The sequence below is a fragment of the Mus caroli genome, chromosome 6 (assembly GCF_900094665.2).
Source record: "Mus caroli chromosome 6, CAROLI_EIJ_v1.1, whole genome shotgun sequence".
NCBI lineage: Eukaryota > Metazoa > Chordata > Mammalia > Rodentia > Muridae > Mus > Mus caroli.
This window is the reverse complement of record NC_034575.1, coordinates 123,734,803-123,751,329: the sequence shown is the minus strand read 5'-3', so window position 1 is coordinate 123,751,329 and position 16,527 is coordinate 123,734,803. Positions and strand designations below refer to the sequence as shown.

General features: G+C 50.1%; 1 protein-coding gene and 1 pseudogene across 4 annotated transcripts in view; both read left to right on the top strand.

Moving 5' to 3' along the window:
• Positions 1-16,527, top strand: part of Tspan9 (tetraspanin 9) — a 180,347-nt gene that overhangs the window by 86,850 nt on the left and 76,970 nt on the right. The gene's annotated exons all lie outside the window — the stretch shown is intronic.
• Positions 769-1,253, top strand: LOC110296804 (annotated as a pseudogene). Its single transcript, XR_002378211.2, has one exon. The product of XR_002378211.2 is annotated as a cytochrome b-c1 complex subunit 7 pseudogene (transcript).

The following is a 16,527-nucleotide window of genomic DNA, read 5'->3' as shown; positions in this document are numbered from 1 at the left end:
GGAGGTGAACATGTACACGTGGGGAGAAGACAGTGGCTCCATAGAGAAGCAAGGGACCCCAAAAGGGTGTGCACCGCTTACCAGGAACAGGCAGAGGCCTGAGGAAGTGTATTCTTTCTGCCATGAAGAAGCAGCTGGCAGGTACCACGCACCTCCCTGTGTTGCCTGTGTTAAGTTAGTGGATGCGAGGGCATTCTAATGGGCCAGGCCTATATAGCACTGTGGTCTTAGAGGACACCTATCACCGCCTGCTGACTAGTTAGAGTGTTTTATTTCTAACTAATTTCAAGCACAGTGAAAATGTTAATGAAAAGAAGACTCAATCGTTGAATGACTTCCCTGCCACTGAGGTGCCTGTCCCTACCACTTGGTGTATTGGACTTCATCCTAGGACCAAGGTATAGCCAAGAAGACATCAGTCCAGGCAGAAAAAACTCTGACAGAAGCTTGAACTAGCTCTCCAGTTTTCCTGAATACCAGATCCTCCCAACCCCATCACTTCACTGAGACTTAGATACTGTTTCATGTCGCCTGCCTACCCAATTCTTGTTTGACACAGTGCACACTGGAGCTGTTGAGAGTGTTGTAAAAGTGTACCAACATTTGGGTAAAGAGAGCCCTGGGTAGGAGGGATCACACAGGAGATGTGAGATGTCCCTTGAGAGCCACCGAGCAAGAGATTTAGGGAGGTAGGGGTATTGAGGGTGGAGAACCCACATTCTCACCAGGATCAGGAAACCTTGTTTAAATTAAAAAATAAAAATGTAAAGGCGACTCTCAGGTCAAAATGGTGGGCCGATCTGCTGTTTCAGCATCAAGCAAGTGGCTGGATGGTTTTCGAAAGTGGTATTATAATGCTGCAGGATTCAATAAACTGGGGTTAATGCGAGATGATACACTACATGAAACTGAAGATGTAAAAGAAACCATAAGAAGGCTTCCTGAGGACCTTTATAATGACAGGATGTTTCGAATTAAGACAGCCCTGGACCTGACTATGAGGCATCAGATCTTGCCTAAGGATCAGTGGACAAAATATGAGGAGGACAAATTCTACCTTGAACCCTATCTAAAAGAGGTTATTCGGGAAAGAAAGGAGAGAGAAGAGTGGGCAAAGAAGTGATCTTTTAGTTAAGATCTGTGGGTATGCCTGGTCTCACCATACTTTCACAAAGTTATTTCAACCCAAATCACAATTTAAGAATTATTTGTTCTACCTATGCCACACTTTAAATAAATGTTTATTGTAACCAAAAAAAAATGTAAAGGCTAGAGGTGTTTATAGTTTTTAATTTGCATAGCTTCCACTGGTTCTGAGTTCTTAGTAGCTAAGAAAGGAAGCGGGGCTGGGGATGTATATCAGGGGAGAACACTTACCTGGATTGTGTGAGGTCTTGTGTTCTGACACCACTCCCTTATAAAACTGGAAGAAAAAAAAAGAGAGAGAAGAAAAGAACAAAAATAAGAAAGGAAGTTGTGAAATTTCTCACCACCGAAATGCAGACAGACTTTGCCTTTTAGGGCATAGCGGTCCAGAGGCTGCAGAGGCTGGGTAGACACGATGAACACTTTTTCCTGGGAATGTGACTCCACTGTTCTGCCTCCAGGAAGAATTAATTGTGTCTGCCAGGGGCCTCTGGGCAGGTCTGAGCTCCTTCAGGCTCCTCTGTCGGGGGTCTTGCATTTGATTTGGTCTCTTCTGCACCCAGCTCGGTGCTGGGCATGCAGTATGTGTTAATACACAGTGGTGGTGGGTGATTTTAGCTCCCTGTACCCCCTGTGTTTTCCTTTTCTTTTTCTTGCTCATCTTTTGTTCCTTCCATAACCCTTTCTTCTGCTCCCTGCATGCTTGGTGTCTTTTCCTTCCCATCTGCATTTTTGTCTTTAGCACGGTGGGTGAGCCATAGGGTTGGAGATCTTTGATTCTCCTGTGCCTGACATTTACAGGACTCAAATGTAGTCACTAGCTAATTCCTGAAAGCTTAGGTATAGTTTTCACAGCGTGAGATACTGAGATGGAACTGTGTCCAGGCTGAGGGTACAGGTAGGACTCTGCCCTCACCGCCATCTGCTTGTGACACTGTGTTGGGAGGGTGGGCTTAGCTTGTGGGTAGGGGCAAGTGATCTCTCTGGGTACACGGCAGCAGATCTGATGGACAGTCGTGGAGAGGTTCCGTGGCTCCCACCTGCCTATTTCCATGTGCCCCATCACACAGAGATCTGGTTGCTCACCCTCTGATGTGGTTTCTCCCGGGAGGACTGAGGAATGAGAATTATTCTGTAGCTTTTTATGCAGAGGAATGTGTGATCTGAACAATGCTGAGCCTGGAATGCCCTGGATTCCTCCAATGACGCTGGCATTAGGCAGGACCCATCAGGATCTGGAAATAGGCTGTGAGTGCCTGGGGAGACCCAATTGTTTGTGGCAACCCCAAAGCCATTATCCTGCCTCATCCTGGAACCAGGGATGCCACAGACAGGAAGGCACCTCCCAAAGTCATCTAGGAAGGAAGGGACTTCGAACAGCCACGCAGGGTAAATTACACTCCCTGACACTTGCCCATGCGTACCCCAGGTGGGGCAGGCTCAGCTGGCCTAGGGTTGCAGCTAGCACCTGCTTGGGTCACCTGTTCCTGTCCTTAACAGTGCCCCTCTGCAGGCTTCCTGTTGCATTTGAAGCCTGTTCCTCTCTTCTGCCCTGAATAAAACAAGAGGTGAGACCATCGTCCTTCATTGTGGAGCCTTGGGACACAAGAGGGTATGATGTTTCCCTTCTGTTCTGAAGACCCAGTGGGAGGTTCCGTCTGCTACACACAGATGAGGCAGGCAGCTGAATGGAATTTGTAACGGATAAAATATTGGCTCAATTTGGAATTGGTTTTCTGTAATCTAATAGATCACAAAGGTGTAGTTCTGTGCCGAGCTCACGTCATAGGTTTTTAAAAGCCAGCTCTCTCTGATTTGTTTCAGCACTTGGGCGGTGAATCCATGAGCGAAGAGTCTGGGTTATATATCGTGCACTGGAGAGCTGGGGCCCTGCAGGAGAGCACCCAGAGTGCAGATTCTTAACCGGATCCTGCAGCTGCCATGGGGTCAGATGGCCTAGGAACACCTTTCCACAGCTACAATTCCTTTTCTTCTCATGGTGTGCCTAACTTCTTGGCATCCATTAAACTCATTTGCCATCTTTGAGAGTGAATCCCAAGGTATTTCCTGCAGCTGGGTCAGTCTTCCTGGCCAGGTGTGGCCCTGCAGGAGGCGACCAGCTCAGCTCAGAATTTAATGTCTGGAAAGTATACATTCCAGTGGGCTATCAACCCACATTCACTGAGACTCTTGTGGGTGATCCATGTCTCTACAGAGGTGCAGGGGCTACTTCCCAAATTCACTCTCTCTCTCTCTCTCTCTCTCTCTCTCTCTCTCTCTCTCTCACACACACACACACACACACACACACACACACACACACACAGAGAACTATGATGGAAAAAAATCTCATGAAATGATTATTTAATTTTAAAAGAATATTATTAATAGTAGTGGTATTAATTATTTTGCATGTGCAAGTGTGCATGCACACACATGCCAGAGCAGGAGTGTGGAGGTCAGAGGGCAACTTTGTGGACACCTCATTATTTACCATAAATAGGTTCTGGGGATCAAATTCAGGCGACCAGGCTTGTATGGCAAGTGCCTTTACCCACTGAGCCATCTCCCTGGCCCCTCATGGGAAAGATTTTTTAAAATCCTAACTTTGTGACTGTGGTCTCTTTCCTCCTCCACCGCCCCCCACGTGCTTTATTGCCAGAAGTAAGGATCCAGTGGACACAGGCACCAGGATCCAGATCTGTGTATTTGTTCTGTTTTCTCTACTGACCCACTCAACTAATTTGGCAGCCCCTGAACGGGTCACAGCCTATGGTTTGCAAAGCCCTGATCTGGGGTTGCTAACAGGTTAGAGCAAGTGGAGGCATTGAATATGGGGATCCGTCCGGGTCACAGCGCAGGCCCGGTCACTGTACCTCAGGTTCTTTAATTCTTGAAATTGGGTTTCCCATCTTCACAGTCATCAGTGCTTTCAGAGCGAGCGCCTGTCAGCCCTGTGTCTTCCAGCGAGGTCCCTCTCATCAGTATCCTCACACCGTCTTTCTGAAGGAAACCGGGTCTCAAGTCAAACACGGCTCCTCTTTCCGTGTATTGATTGGGGGCTATCATTTATAAAATTACAATCGGAACCCTGATTTGTGATTTCGCAGGGTCAGCAACATTCACTAAGAGGTTTTAGGGTCTGGCACATCAGCACACTGAATAAATAAATCAGCAAGTTCAGGTTTGGGGATTCGAGGCTCGTAGAACCCACAGTGCCCTGCCCTCAAGGAGCTTTGTCTGGGAAGGGGGGCACGGGGCACACAGGCACTGCAGCATTAACAGAGCCATCACAGAGACACTGGCTAGCCCAACTAGAAGGAATTCAGAAGGGGAGGAACCAAGCAAAGAAGAGGTGAGGTTTGAGTTGGGTCTTGAAGCTCGCATAGGAGTTTGATTGGAAGAACCTGCCAGACTATGGGAACGCTACGCCAAGTCCCCCGAGTTTGGAATAAAACTTGATTTTGAAGTTGAAGCAGCTTATGGCCAGATTTATCTCAGAAAGACGGTTGCAAAGGCTTGTGTAGTAGAAGGCGATGAGTGAGTAGGGAGGGGCCTGGGGGAGAGCAAGCAGGGTATCTGATAATCTCCAGTTAGGTTATGGAGCATGGCCAGGGATCAGCAGTCGGGGAGAAGGTTGGCCAGGGATGGATGCTAGGCTCAGGTGTGCAAGCAGAGAGCCAAGGGAGAAGCGTCTGAGTTCTCTCTGGGCGTCCAGTTATTCTCCAGTTCCAGCGAGGGGAAGAGAGGTAAAGTCGGTGTTGACACTCATGTCTTCCAGTTAGAGCCTGGTACCTGGATGGGAATTGGGCTCTGGAAGGAACCTATTCCATGAGGCAGACCAGTGATGATTAGAATGTAAACAGTCACTCTGCACTATCTACTAACTGCCGTTTGTGCCATGGACTGACTCAGGTGCCATTGCCGATCACCAATACACACGGTGAGGAATTTACTCAGATAAGGGAATTCAGATAAGGGAACTGGAAGACTTTTTTAGAACAGAGCTGGGACTTGTCTGCTGATGCGACTGATGTGTGCATCACGCATCGACTTCCTAAAGAGGAGGCAGAGGCAGGCAGGTGGGGCTCAGTCAGAAGGCACAGTGATAGTGGGAACTGAGGCATGGCCTGGCTATTCCAGCGGAGCTTGAGCAGAGTGTAACTGCTGTCTCTGTGGATGTTCTCTGGGATTTCTGGAGAGGTAAGGAAGGGTGAGCCCATTGTATCCTGGGACAGCTCAGCGGGGAGGCTGACTTGATGCCTAACCTTGCCTTGCAGGAAAACTGAAGGCCACAGAAGTGAAGTGACTCGTTCACAGGTAGAACCTAGATTCAAATGTGAGTCTTCCAGCCCCACCTCCCATGGCCTTTCCTCTGGTCTCCACTGCCTCTCCAGAAGATCCATGCATTTTATGACCTGACTTACTTTCTCCCAACATTCTGTCCACCCAACCCCTTGGCTGAATCTGCCAGGTCCCTCCTGTTGTCTATCCATGACTGAGCTTAAAACAAGCCACAGCCAGAATGCAAGTTGGCTGAATAGTTCTTGTCAAGGCACAGATACCTAGGTGTGCATGCATGTATGTTTGTGTGTTGGAAACCTACACGTCTTAGAAGGCCACAGAGGGCTTTGAAGTCTCTGTTAGGAGGGACTGTGTGCGGTTAGGAGTGGACTGGGTTTTTGGCAACTTGGAACTGGTGGAGAAGCTGTGGGCTCTAGGGCCTTGGCCTCTGAACTGCCAGCCCCTCCTGCCCAAAGAAAGGGGTGCAGATGTGGGAAGTTAATTACTCAATTAATTCTAACAGCTCAGGCGGCTGCTGCTCAGGAGATGATCTGCTGATGGGATGCGGAAACTGCTCATTTGCTAATTCTAGTAACTGACAGAAGATGGAAACTTTGGGGGTTGGGAGGCAGGAATGCAGTTAGCATAACCCCGGGGTCCTTGGACCATGGCATGCTTGAGTGTCAACCTTGTTGGTCTTAAGTGAAGGAGGGGCTCACCCACTTCTGCCTTTCTTCCCAGGATCTCTTGCTCTCTAGCATTTGCTTTAGAACAGTTGGTTGGATTCCATCTGTCCATCCATCCATCCATCCATCCATCCATCCATCCATCCATCCATCCTACATGCTTGTGGACTAGAGGCACAAGATGAGGGTGTGTTAGATGCTAAAGGAGACTTGTAGTGACGTATTGCTTGCAGCTGACACTCACCTGCACTCATTGTGCCCTCCTGGGCTGTCTAGGCAATCAGTTACCTCCAGGTAGTGCAGGAGGAGCTGTGTGCTGTGGCCACAAGGAAGATCTTTAATTGGGTCATCAGCCTGAGGAGCCTCCATGCCAAGGGACAGTGGGCTGATTGAAGCTGAGAAGTGGGGCAGGTTGGTAGAGAACTTAGTGAAAGTATGCGATTACCTCTGAGGCCAGATTGTCCAGGATGGAGCTGAGTTAGAGGCAGAAGGAGGAGAATCGGCAGTGTAGGTGGTTATAGATAGATGATGTCTGAGATCAGGTTGAAAGCTGCCTGGGCTTATGCTGTGTACTGTGTTCATCTCCTTTGCTGACCTTTGCCAGGGGTTAGATAGAGTGCATGTGAAAGTGAGAGGAGAAGTCAGGGTCCTGAGATAGTCCTTTGTTAAGTTAGATGGGTCCAGGTTAGGGTGGGGCTTGGGGGGATGGCAAATTGCCCAGGAGGGTGGGGCTGAGCAATGTTACTTTGGCAGACATATCCCTTTTGAAGATGGGAGAGGTTATTATTAGTTTTTTAAATTTATTTTTTAATTATTTTTCTCATCATGGTGTACAGTACCTGAAAGAAACAACATAAGGACGTGTATTATGGCAGTGGAAATATGGTGGTGGGAGTGTTTAAGAGCAGCGCAGCTGGGGTGTAGAGTAGCTGGTTGCATAATATCCTAGTCAGGACTTAGAGAGTTGGGACTAAAGTCAGACACGGCCCCCATGTCTCCCAGCTAGGCTCCATGTCCCAAAGCTCCCTGGTCTCCTCAAACAGTGCTACCAGCTAAGGATCAATTGTTCAGGTCCCGGAGTCCTTGGGTGACTTTTCATCTCCAAGCATAAAGGGGTATAACTTTAGAGGGTGACAGAAATGTCTTGAGATTGCTTTGACCTGTCTGCGGGATGCAGGGTGACAGTAAGGAAATCCTGCCCATGCATCCACAGCTGGAGAAAGTTCTCTAGAGGTGGTGGAACCTCGCTCCTTCATGGGAGAGGAAGAGCCAGTTAGAGCAGGGTCCACAGCCTCCTAAACAGCAACCCTTAAATGGTTGCACATTATAGCTGGCAAGTTTATTAACAGAGCTGCTGTGTCAGGGTCCAGCCTCCAGATATTCCAGCTTTAGCCGGAGCAGTGTGGGCCAGGTCTTTGTCTACGACACTCAGGTTCTAAAAGCAGAGGCTTGGGAACCACACTTAAAGAGAAACTGCTTAGAGAAGCACTCTGTTGTGGAGAGTGTTGGACCAGGACTCCCAGGAGGTGGATCTGACTAGTAGGTGATGGGCCTTAGGTGCGGTCTTTTTGCCTGGGAGTGATGGTGTCTGCTGCAATTACTTCCTGATGCTCTGTGAGGGTTATGTCAGCAAGCTCCCTCCGACCAGCACACATCTTCCTATACTCAGAGCTGTTGTCATGGCTTGTAAAGTGTTAGTAGGTATGTTTAGGAAAGTCTGTCCAGATAGGTCAAAGCCACGGATGGGAAAGGAGAATGCAAGGACCCTTCCCTCAGTCCAGAAAGTGAGTCTGTCCCTTTAAGGTGTGGGTGGCTGTTTCTGGCTCGAGGTAGTCGGTGACAGGGAGCCAGGTCCCAGAGCTCCCTAATTACAGCACCTGCTGGCTATCTCTTCCCCTCTCGCTGGTGCTGATGCTGCTTAAACTGGGCAATTAGAGTTGTAAGATGCTGCTGGTGGCCCCAGGCCTGTGTGACCTGTCCTGCCTGGAGTGATTTTGCTGATGTCCTGGAGCATGAGGTTGGATCAGGATAGCGTGTGTCCAGGGTGCCTGCCTTCTCTGCCCCTCCTTAAGCCAGCTTCCAGTCTCTTGGATCTTTTGGTGGTGTACAAATTGGAATATGGCTGCCATGCACTACAGAAGGATGATGTCATTGTGTGTAGTTGCATGAATGGCAAGACTTTGTTGCTAAATTCCATTGGTTCGTTGGTTCTGTGGTCTTTATTCTTAGTTTCCGGTATCCAGTGAGGTCAGAGGACATCACTAAAAACCGATTAGGACAAAGCTCATCTCCAGGCTTCACCTTTGGCTTTAGGGTGTATTTAGATGCAATCAACACTTGTTTGCTGAGTGTGGCTGTGTACCTGTATGGTCCTGGGAGAGACTCCACGTTAGGGAGGGACAGGAGTCATTTCAGATGAATTCATCCCTTGGGGCTATGTTTTTATCTGACTCCTGTTGTCAGGACAAGAAAATGGGTGCTGTGCTAGCTTTCGCTTTCTTGGAACTTCTGAGGATTTGTAAGGCGGCTTTAGGGGATCTTTTGCTGTGGAGACAGGGGTCACATTCAGAAATGGAATCTGGGTGTGCCAAAGGCAGCCCCTGACTCATGATCTGTAGGTTGGAAGGTGTGGCCTTTGGAAGATGTGGCTTGGGGGTTTCTGGTCTCTGTACCAAGGGCTGGTGTCAGGGGATGACTAGTCCCTCTGTAACTCCCAGGTCAGCTCCCTCAGTGAGTCTAGCTTCTCTATCTCCTGTCCCCGCTGGCTGCCTGCTGTGGCTACGTGCTACAGCTGGGCCTGCAGAACTTAAAATAGCAGTATGAGCTGTCCGCCTTGCATGTGAGGAGCCTGCCTGAGGCATGATGGGGCAGCTGCTTGGCCCTAACCTAATGGGGTGGAGAGCATTTTGGGGGTTTCTTCTTGGTTCAGAGTAGGGTTTAGGGGATCAAAGTGGCTGGAGGCATGTAATTGGTGTCCAGGGGTTCAGAGGGCTTGTCTTCTCTGGACTGTTTGAGAAACACATCAATCCTGGGCTCAGATCTCCCATTGCAGCTCAAAGGAGGCCTTCCGGCTTGGCATCCTGGTCAGCCTCCCTGGAACTTTCTGTGGCTCAGAGTTAGCCATATAGGGCCCTATTACAGCCTAAAGGAAGAAAGCAAGTGAAATGAAGAGTTGGGACAGGGGGCACCTGTCCTACTTCCCAGTGCCAGGGCATCTGGGGTCTCTGCTGAGCAGGGAATAACCTGGCTTCCTTACCCTAGCTGCCCCCTCTAAGAAAATCAAGATGGTACCTAAGGGAAACCACCTCCAGGCTTGCCTGCCTTCATTCCCTCATGCAGAAAAATGTACAGAACACACACACACACACACACACACACACACACACACACACACATACACACACACACATCTGTCCTTGGCTATGGAAATGTGGCAGGGAACAGGACAGACACACATCTTTGCCCTTCTAAAGATGGTTTCTAGTAGGTTGACTTCATAAACGATTTCTGTAGTAAAAATATACGTTCCCTTGTGTTTGGGGAGTAAGTGGAATGGAGGAAGCAGAAGGTGGTAAGAGTGTGCTGGCAATGTCCTGGAGAAGGAGGCATCTGAATGAAGGTTAAGAGGCAGGTGAATTGGCAGTGTAGAGATCTGAGGAAAGGATACTCAGGTGGACTGAACACCTAGGCTCAATTCAGGCTCTGAAGTAAGAGAACAGAATGGGTGGTGTGGCCAGAGTGAGGGGGTAGGGCAGGGAGGTGGGTGGGAGGGAGGGAGTGATCGATTTTTCTAAGAACTTTTACTCTGGGGGTAGTGGGAAGCTGTAGGGTCTTGCACAGAGCCCTGACTTGGTCTGCCTCATGGGACAGGATTACTGGTTACTGCAGTTGTCTTTCTGGGGTTCATGGTCTCTGTGAGGAGGCCCCAGCGAACTGAGAAAGCTTCCAGCCCCGTTATCCCTGCACACCTGGTTCAGCCTCCGTCACTAAAGCCCCAAACTCCAACCCCTGAGACTTTCACTCCGGTGGGGTGTGGGGGTAGGGAGGGCTCTGGGTGGGGCTGGGTTTGTTACAGTGGTTTTCTGAAGTCTGCTTAGACGGCCAATTGAGAGCGTCAGAGTAAGTAATCAGGGAATTTGCCAGCTGGTGTTGTCAGGTTGTTTGCAATTGGCCATGGTGGCCGTTGGTAAGCGTTGTGGATCAGGACTTTCCCCACGGGCCGGTTGGTAAGCACGTAATCTATTCCAGCTTTACTATCTCTACTCTGCCGGACCATGGTTGTGGAGGACAGGGCTCGTCTTTGCCTTCATTTGGCAGTGTCTGTGTTCATGGTCTGGGAAGTATGAAAGGGAAAGGGAGCATTGGATGGAGGAGATGGAGGTGGTGGTCAGGGCAAGCAGCGGTTGTTATGCTTCCCAGGATAGACAGGCTGTGTGTGTCCCGTGAGGTTGCAGGGGATGTGGAAATTCCATGGTTGTCCTAGCTTGGTAATCCTAACGGAGGGTTTCTTCCTCTCGCCCCAGCTTCTTTCCTTTCCTTTGTTCCTCTCTTCGTGTGCAGGATGGGTGTGAAGTACGCCTCAGCCTTGTACACAAAAGCACAGCCTAACGCTGTTCTCAGATAAAGCTGCTAGATCTGTTTTAGAAGTCAGGAGACGTAGATTCTACCCAGCTCCACGAACTCATTTCTCATTTAGAACTCGGGATGCGTTCCCTGCTTATCTCGCAGGGGTCTGCTGTGAGGATCAGATACATTCAGAAGTATGAAAGTCTCTTTTAAAAAAAAAAACAAACGAATCTTAAGAAACGATGCTTTTTGCCTATGCCATCTCTGGGCTGGAACTCCCCCTCCCTCTGTGTTCCTCCCGATAGGATGTTGTGCAAGCCTCCCCCCACAAGTCACTTTTCTTGTAGCCTTCTTCCCCTCTGAGCAGGGCCTCTCAGCATTCAGTGGACATCCACTGTCCACTCTTTGCAGAGACAGACTGAGCAGGAGTGTTCCTTGATGACACGGGGGTGGCGAGCCCAGGATGGGCACTCTGTGGGTGCCGAGGAACTCTAGTGGCTAATTAACTTATGTGGGGTCTTTTTTGTTTCTGTCACACTCCTATGACGTGCTTGTTAGCTGAGGTGTGAGTGTGAATGGCGGTTATGAAGGGTAGTGCTTTCTAGTAGATAGGAAAATTCCCAGATCATCTGCCCTTCATGATCACACCCAGCTCCATTTCATGGATAAAAAATAGAAGTGTGCTCATTCATTCACTCATTCATTCATTCATTCATTCACCTCATGCCCTGTGCTCAGAGAACTGCAAGTCCCCTGCCTAGGTGGCCTGGACAGCAACTAGGGTCCTGATTCTTCCGTCTGGCCCTTAGTCTCCATGTTCTTGCTTCAAGCCCTTCTCTTCAGGAGGCAGGTGGGTGTAGGTGGGGTAGATCATGCCTTTGTTGACCGATGGATAGGTCAAGGCTTTGGTTCTATGCAGGCCTGAGAAGTAGGAGGAGGAAGGTGGCTGTTCAATGCCTGTCCCTGTTGGGTCCAACCAAACATAAGTGTGGCTGGCATTTCCTCTCACAACAGCATGGGAGGGGCAGAGTAGGTGTGCACTGGTGCCTGGTCTGGCTAGGGTATTAGAAGACCTCTTGGGGCTGGAGCTTGAGGGATGAGTGATGCACAGCCACCTGGATACACCAAGGCTCACAGAGTCCAGGATGGACATTTGAGCTCTTTTCTCATTTCTGGAGATGGCGGAATCTGGAGGGGGCTATAGAAACACGGCCTGCAGAAGGGAGGCCAGATGGTGGGGAAGGATCCATTGAGGTAAAGACACACCAGGAAGGCAGTGGTCAGTATTGTGGGTGTCACAGACATGTATGATAACTCTGCCCTGGGGCAATGATGCTCAGCTCCTGGCAGGGTGAGTAAGGAGGAGGGAGCCTGGCCGGCGGAGGCAATATCAGGGAAGGAGCCGATGGCAGGAAATGCATGTGTGCCTATGCCTTCTCGTGCGTGTGTGTGTGTGTGTGTGTATGTGTGTGTGTGTGTGTGTGTGTGCATGCGCGAGTAGAAATTGCATTCTGGGCGCATGTGAAGGAAGTGTAGCATAGTGGGTCACAGTTGGGTGTATATCCAGTTTGATTGGGTGACAACCGGGATGACTTTCTGTTGACTCAGTCTAAAACTTTGGAAAGACTTTCTATAATTGCTGGGGCTTTCATTGCCCAAATGGCTGAGGAAAGGGTGTGGCCTGTGAACATTTTCACCTCAAATATCTTGACATGAGGAAAGATGTTTGGACGTTTTGTGGGGACTAAGTGCTGAATTTCCATCTGAAGGTATCTTCAGTGACTTGAACCAGCCTGCAGAGGGAGGAGAGAAAGAACCAAATGACAGCTCCCGCTTATGCCCTTTTTCATAGAGTTACCCCAGAGGTTCTGAGACCCTCCGGTGACTTGCGCACTGTGAAGCGTGTGCATCCTCAGACATGCAACAGGGAGGACCACACTTACAGGCACCATGAGCCCTTCAGTGGAGATGAAGCACACATGGCTGCCTCTGATGGTTTCTGAGCAGGGCAGACATCTGGGTCCATTTCCATCTTCTAAGTTGTAGAGCATTGCTAAGTGCTTCTGTTCCGTCTCCCTCGGGCGGGCGACTCCAGCCCTATCCCTATAGCCTGCAGGCACAGTGGAGGGAAACAGGGATGAGGGACAGGAGACTGTAGCCCCTGAAGTCAGCAGAAGGTCTCAGCTGTGAGGCCAGCTTGCTGGCAGGCTGGATGCTGGGTCAGAGAGCGCTGTCCCAGCCGGCAAGTCTCTGTCCTCCATGGAGTGGTTTGGGAATATTAGATTTGCTGGGTCAGTAAATTTCCGCTAGTGCATGGCAATAAACCTCGGGCTTCATCACGCTTGCAAGTGTCGGGCCGTGTGCCTTATCTCATCCTTCTGAAGCCACCTGCCCTCCTCGATAAGTACGAATAACAAATGCTTGCTTTCTTTTTCCTCTGCTTCCTGGGACTGAATGGCCCAGCCCTGCCATGTGTGGAGCTGCAGGTCCGTCTGCCTGTCCACTACAATGCCTCTCTAGAGGGTCCAACGGGGAGGTGATTGATTGGTCTGAAGACGAAAGAAGGGCCTGCCCGGGGTCTCTCCCAGGAAAATGTCTTAAGGGGCTGAGTGCCTGTGGGGGCAGAGAGGATGCTTGCTCTCAGCAGGTCACAGTCTGAGAGGGAAAGGGAAAACCAGGAAACTGAGCTTTACCTCTGAAGTCTCTCTGGGGTCTCCAAGACACATGACCATGGCCCTACTGTTGCTCATTGGACTGTGGGCATGAGCAAGTCAGGGTGCCAAGGAAATGAGGTTACAGGTAAGGGAGCAGCCAGGAGGAGAGGAAGAGGGTGATGGGTTGGGACTGTAGTTCAGGAAACGTGTGGGTTAGAGATAGTGACAGGAGGAGAGGGGGTATGCAAGTTCTTGACGCCCTCCTGGCTTCCTGGGCTCCAATCTCGGGTCTATTCTTACTCATTTTAGTCTCACCTAGCCCGTGGCAGCCAGCATGTGGTGTGCACCCCACCTCTGTTCCACGGAAACTTGGTCCAGTGCTTTTCCTCCCAGGATGTCCTTCTGCCTGCCTATCCCCTACCTCCTTCCACATTGTAAGCTCCATTCAGAATCTGCCAGGCCAGCGTATGTGGTTTGTAGTTGAGGAACTGATGGCGGTGGATGCGTGTCCACCTTTGCACTTCAGTGCATTGGCTTCATCAGTTAATTCTAGGCTGGCCTGTGGGTCAGCCACAGTCCTGGGTGCTGGGCATGCATCAGTGAGAAAGATCAGACTGCTGCTCTGGATGTTACGGTGTAATGCGAGAGAACCAGCTGGAAATTGTCACTTGGAGAAGCACGTCCTTTCTCACTGTGATAAATACTATGGAGAAACAGGCAGATGTGCTCTGGGGACATAATGGTCAGGGGGAGCTCAGCAGCCACAGGTAGGCAACCCAGAAAGCCAGAGGCAAGACCTCTGAGAAGGGTCCAGGGCCTCACTGAGGAGATGAGTGGAGTCAGGCAGTGGATGGTGAAGGGGGGCCAAGAAGGAGGAACAGCAGGGGCAGAGGCTCAGAGAAGTGGACAGAGCTTGGAGTGTTTACTGGAGCCTGAGAACAGGAGAGGGTGGCTGGGAATGTGCTGGAGAGGCAGGCAGGGTGCATTGGGCTGGACCTTTAAGGCTTTTTACAAAGTTTGAGACAAGGTCTCATGCAGCCCAGACTGCCTCAAACTCCCTATGCAGCCAAGGCTGGCCTTGAACTCCTGATCCTTCTGTCTCCATCTCCCAAGTGCTGGGACTACAAGTGTGTATCGCCATGCCTGGCTCTTAAATGTTGTTTTAAGACTGGATTATCCTAGAATAGCAAACATGTTCACATGTGCGTCATCCGCACAGATGAGCACACGATTAGAATGAGACATCACTGCAGGGGTTAAAGCAGAGAGGCTTTGGTGGATGATGTGCCTGGAGGTAGGCCATGGAGGGCTCTGCGCTGGGGGCTGTGCAGGTCCCTGGTGAACAATGAAGTTGCATGGACTAGGCAGTGTCTGTAACATTATAGGATGTGGAAAGAGACACCAAAATAGGATTGGTAGGGAACAGGGTGGAGTCTGGGATGAGGGTGGGGGCTCTGGATTAGACAATGTGCTAAACATCCAGGCCATTCATCAAGAAGGGAAGAGTTGGGTGGGTCTCTGTGGGGATGTGAACTCTAAGATGCCCATGTCAGCCATGGAGAGGATGGGCAGGAGGGTGAACTCTAAGATGCCCATGTCAGCCATGGAGAGGATGGGCAGGAGGGTGAACTCTAAGATGCCCATGACAGCCATGGAGAGGATGGGCAGGAGGGTGAACTCTAAGATGCCCATGTCAGCCACATGGAAAGGATGGGCAGGAGTGTGAACTCTAAGATGCCCATGACAGCCATGGAGAGGGTGGGCAGGAGGGGTCTTATATGTATGTTTGAGACTCTGAACACAGGCAAGGGCCAAGTGAGCATCCAGGTGCCCTCAGCTGTCAGGGGAGAAACTCATGTTCTCGGTCTTAAACACAAGGTCACAGGACATTGCATGCTGGTGGTGGGGTGTCTGGTTTTTCTCTGTTCAACCCCAGCCTAATCAGACAGGGATGGAGACTCTGGTTACTATAATAATTACTGTTAATCACCATCATGGTGCCCCAGTGCGCTGGGCATTTTTCTGTAGCTTTGACTCTGTGCTGTATGGATTACAATTATGTTCATTATCTTGGATCTTTGATTTTACCTGCATCTTGGAAAGCATGCATTGCCATCCCATTTCCCAGCTGGAGACGTTGATACACAGGGCAGCTGAGTGCCCGTCCCAGCTTAAGGGCCAAAGCCCAGGTGGTTGCACGTGGCTCGCAGTCTAGTGACTGTTCCCTGTATTTGGGATGGACGAGGTAGATGGAAAGAGCTATGCCTTCTCCCTTCTTATTCACAGATCCTGTCCTGGGTGACTCAGTCCCTAAAGATGTCTGGTGTGAGCTGGTTTTCAGGGGGTGAGGTTGGCTTTGTGACTGTCCCTGTAACTTCGAGGTCATAAGCCATATCTCAGTGCGCATGGCTAGGTCAGGAGTGAACCAGTCTATAGCTGTGGTCCCATTTCTTAGGAGCTAAGGTGCCTGAGTCGCCCAGAGGGACCAAGCTTCCCTCGGGTGCTAACGTACATTGAAGGGTCTCTGGATCATTCCACTCCCCCAGCAGCAAGGCTTCTGGCACATACTGACCCCAGCCAGAAGTAGCTTTGCTCTTGAGTTTTAAAGCCTGGCATGTAACAGTATGAGTTGCTGGGACTGCATTGCAGGCAGAGGTGTCCCTGTCTGCCCTGCCCTTAGAGCCCCTCTGCCAGGCTCCATACATCCAGCACAGACAGCAGGCCGGGGGCAGTCTTGTCTTGTCTTGCTCCTGTCTCATTTAATTTTCCCACCCTCCTGTCTTTGGGCTCATCTCCCAAAATGACCTCTGTGGACCCATAGGTCAATTTATTTACCCATCCATTCAAGGACATGCCATGTATTGGTGTGATGGCTATGAGCACACCAGTTGACATCATGACATTTACACCATCGTTTGCTGGGTGTTTCCTGGACCGCCTCATCAGAGTCTGATGTCCTCAGGTAGCCTCCCTTCCAGGAACAATTCCATAGATTTTGGCTTGGATCCCATCCTTTTGGTGAATGAACTTGGGAGCTCAACTGTATAGCTTGGGCATGGTAGCCTTTCTTTTCTTCTAAGCAGCTACAGTGTGGTAGTCACTGTGACAGGCACTGAGGGCACAGTGTGTGTGTATGTGTGTGTGTGTGTGTGTGTGTATGTATGTGTGTGTGTGTATGTGTGTGTGTGTGT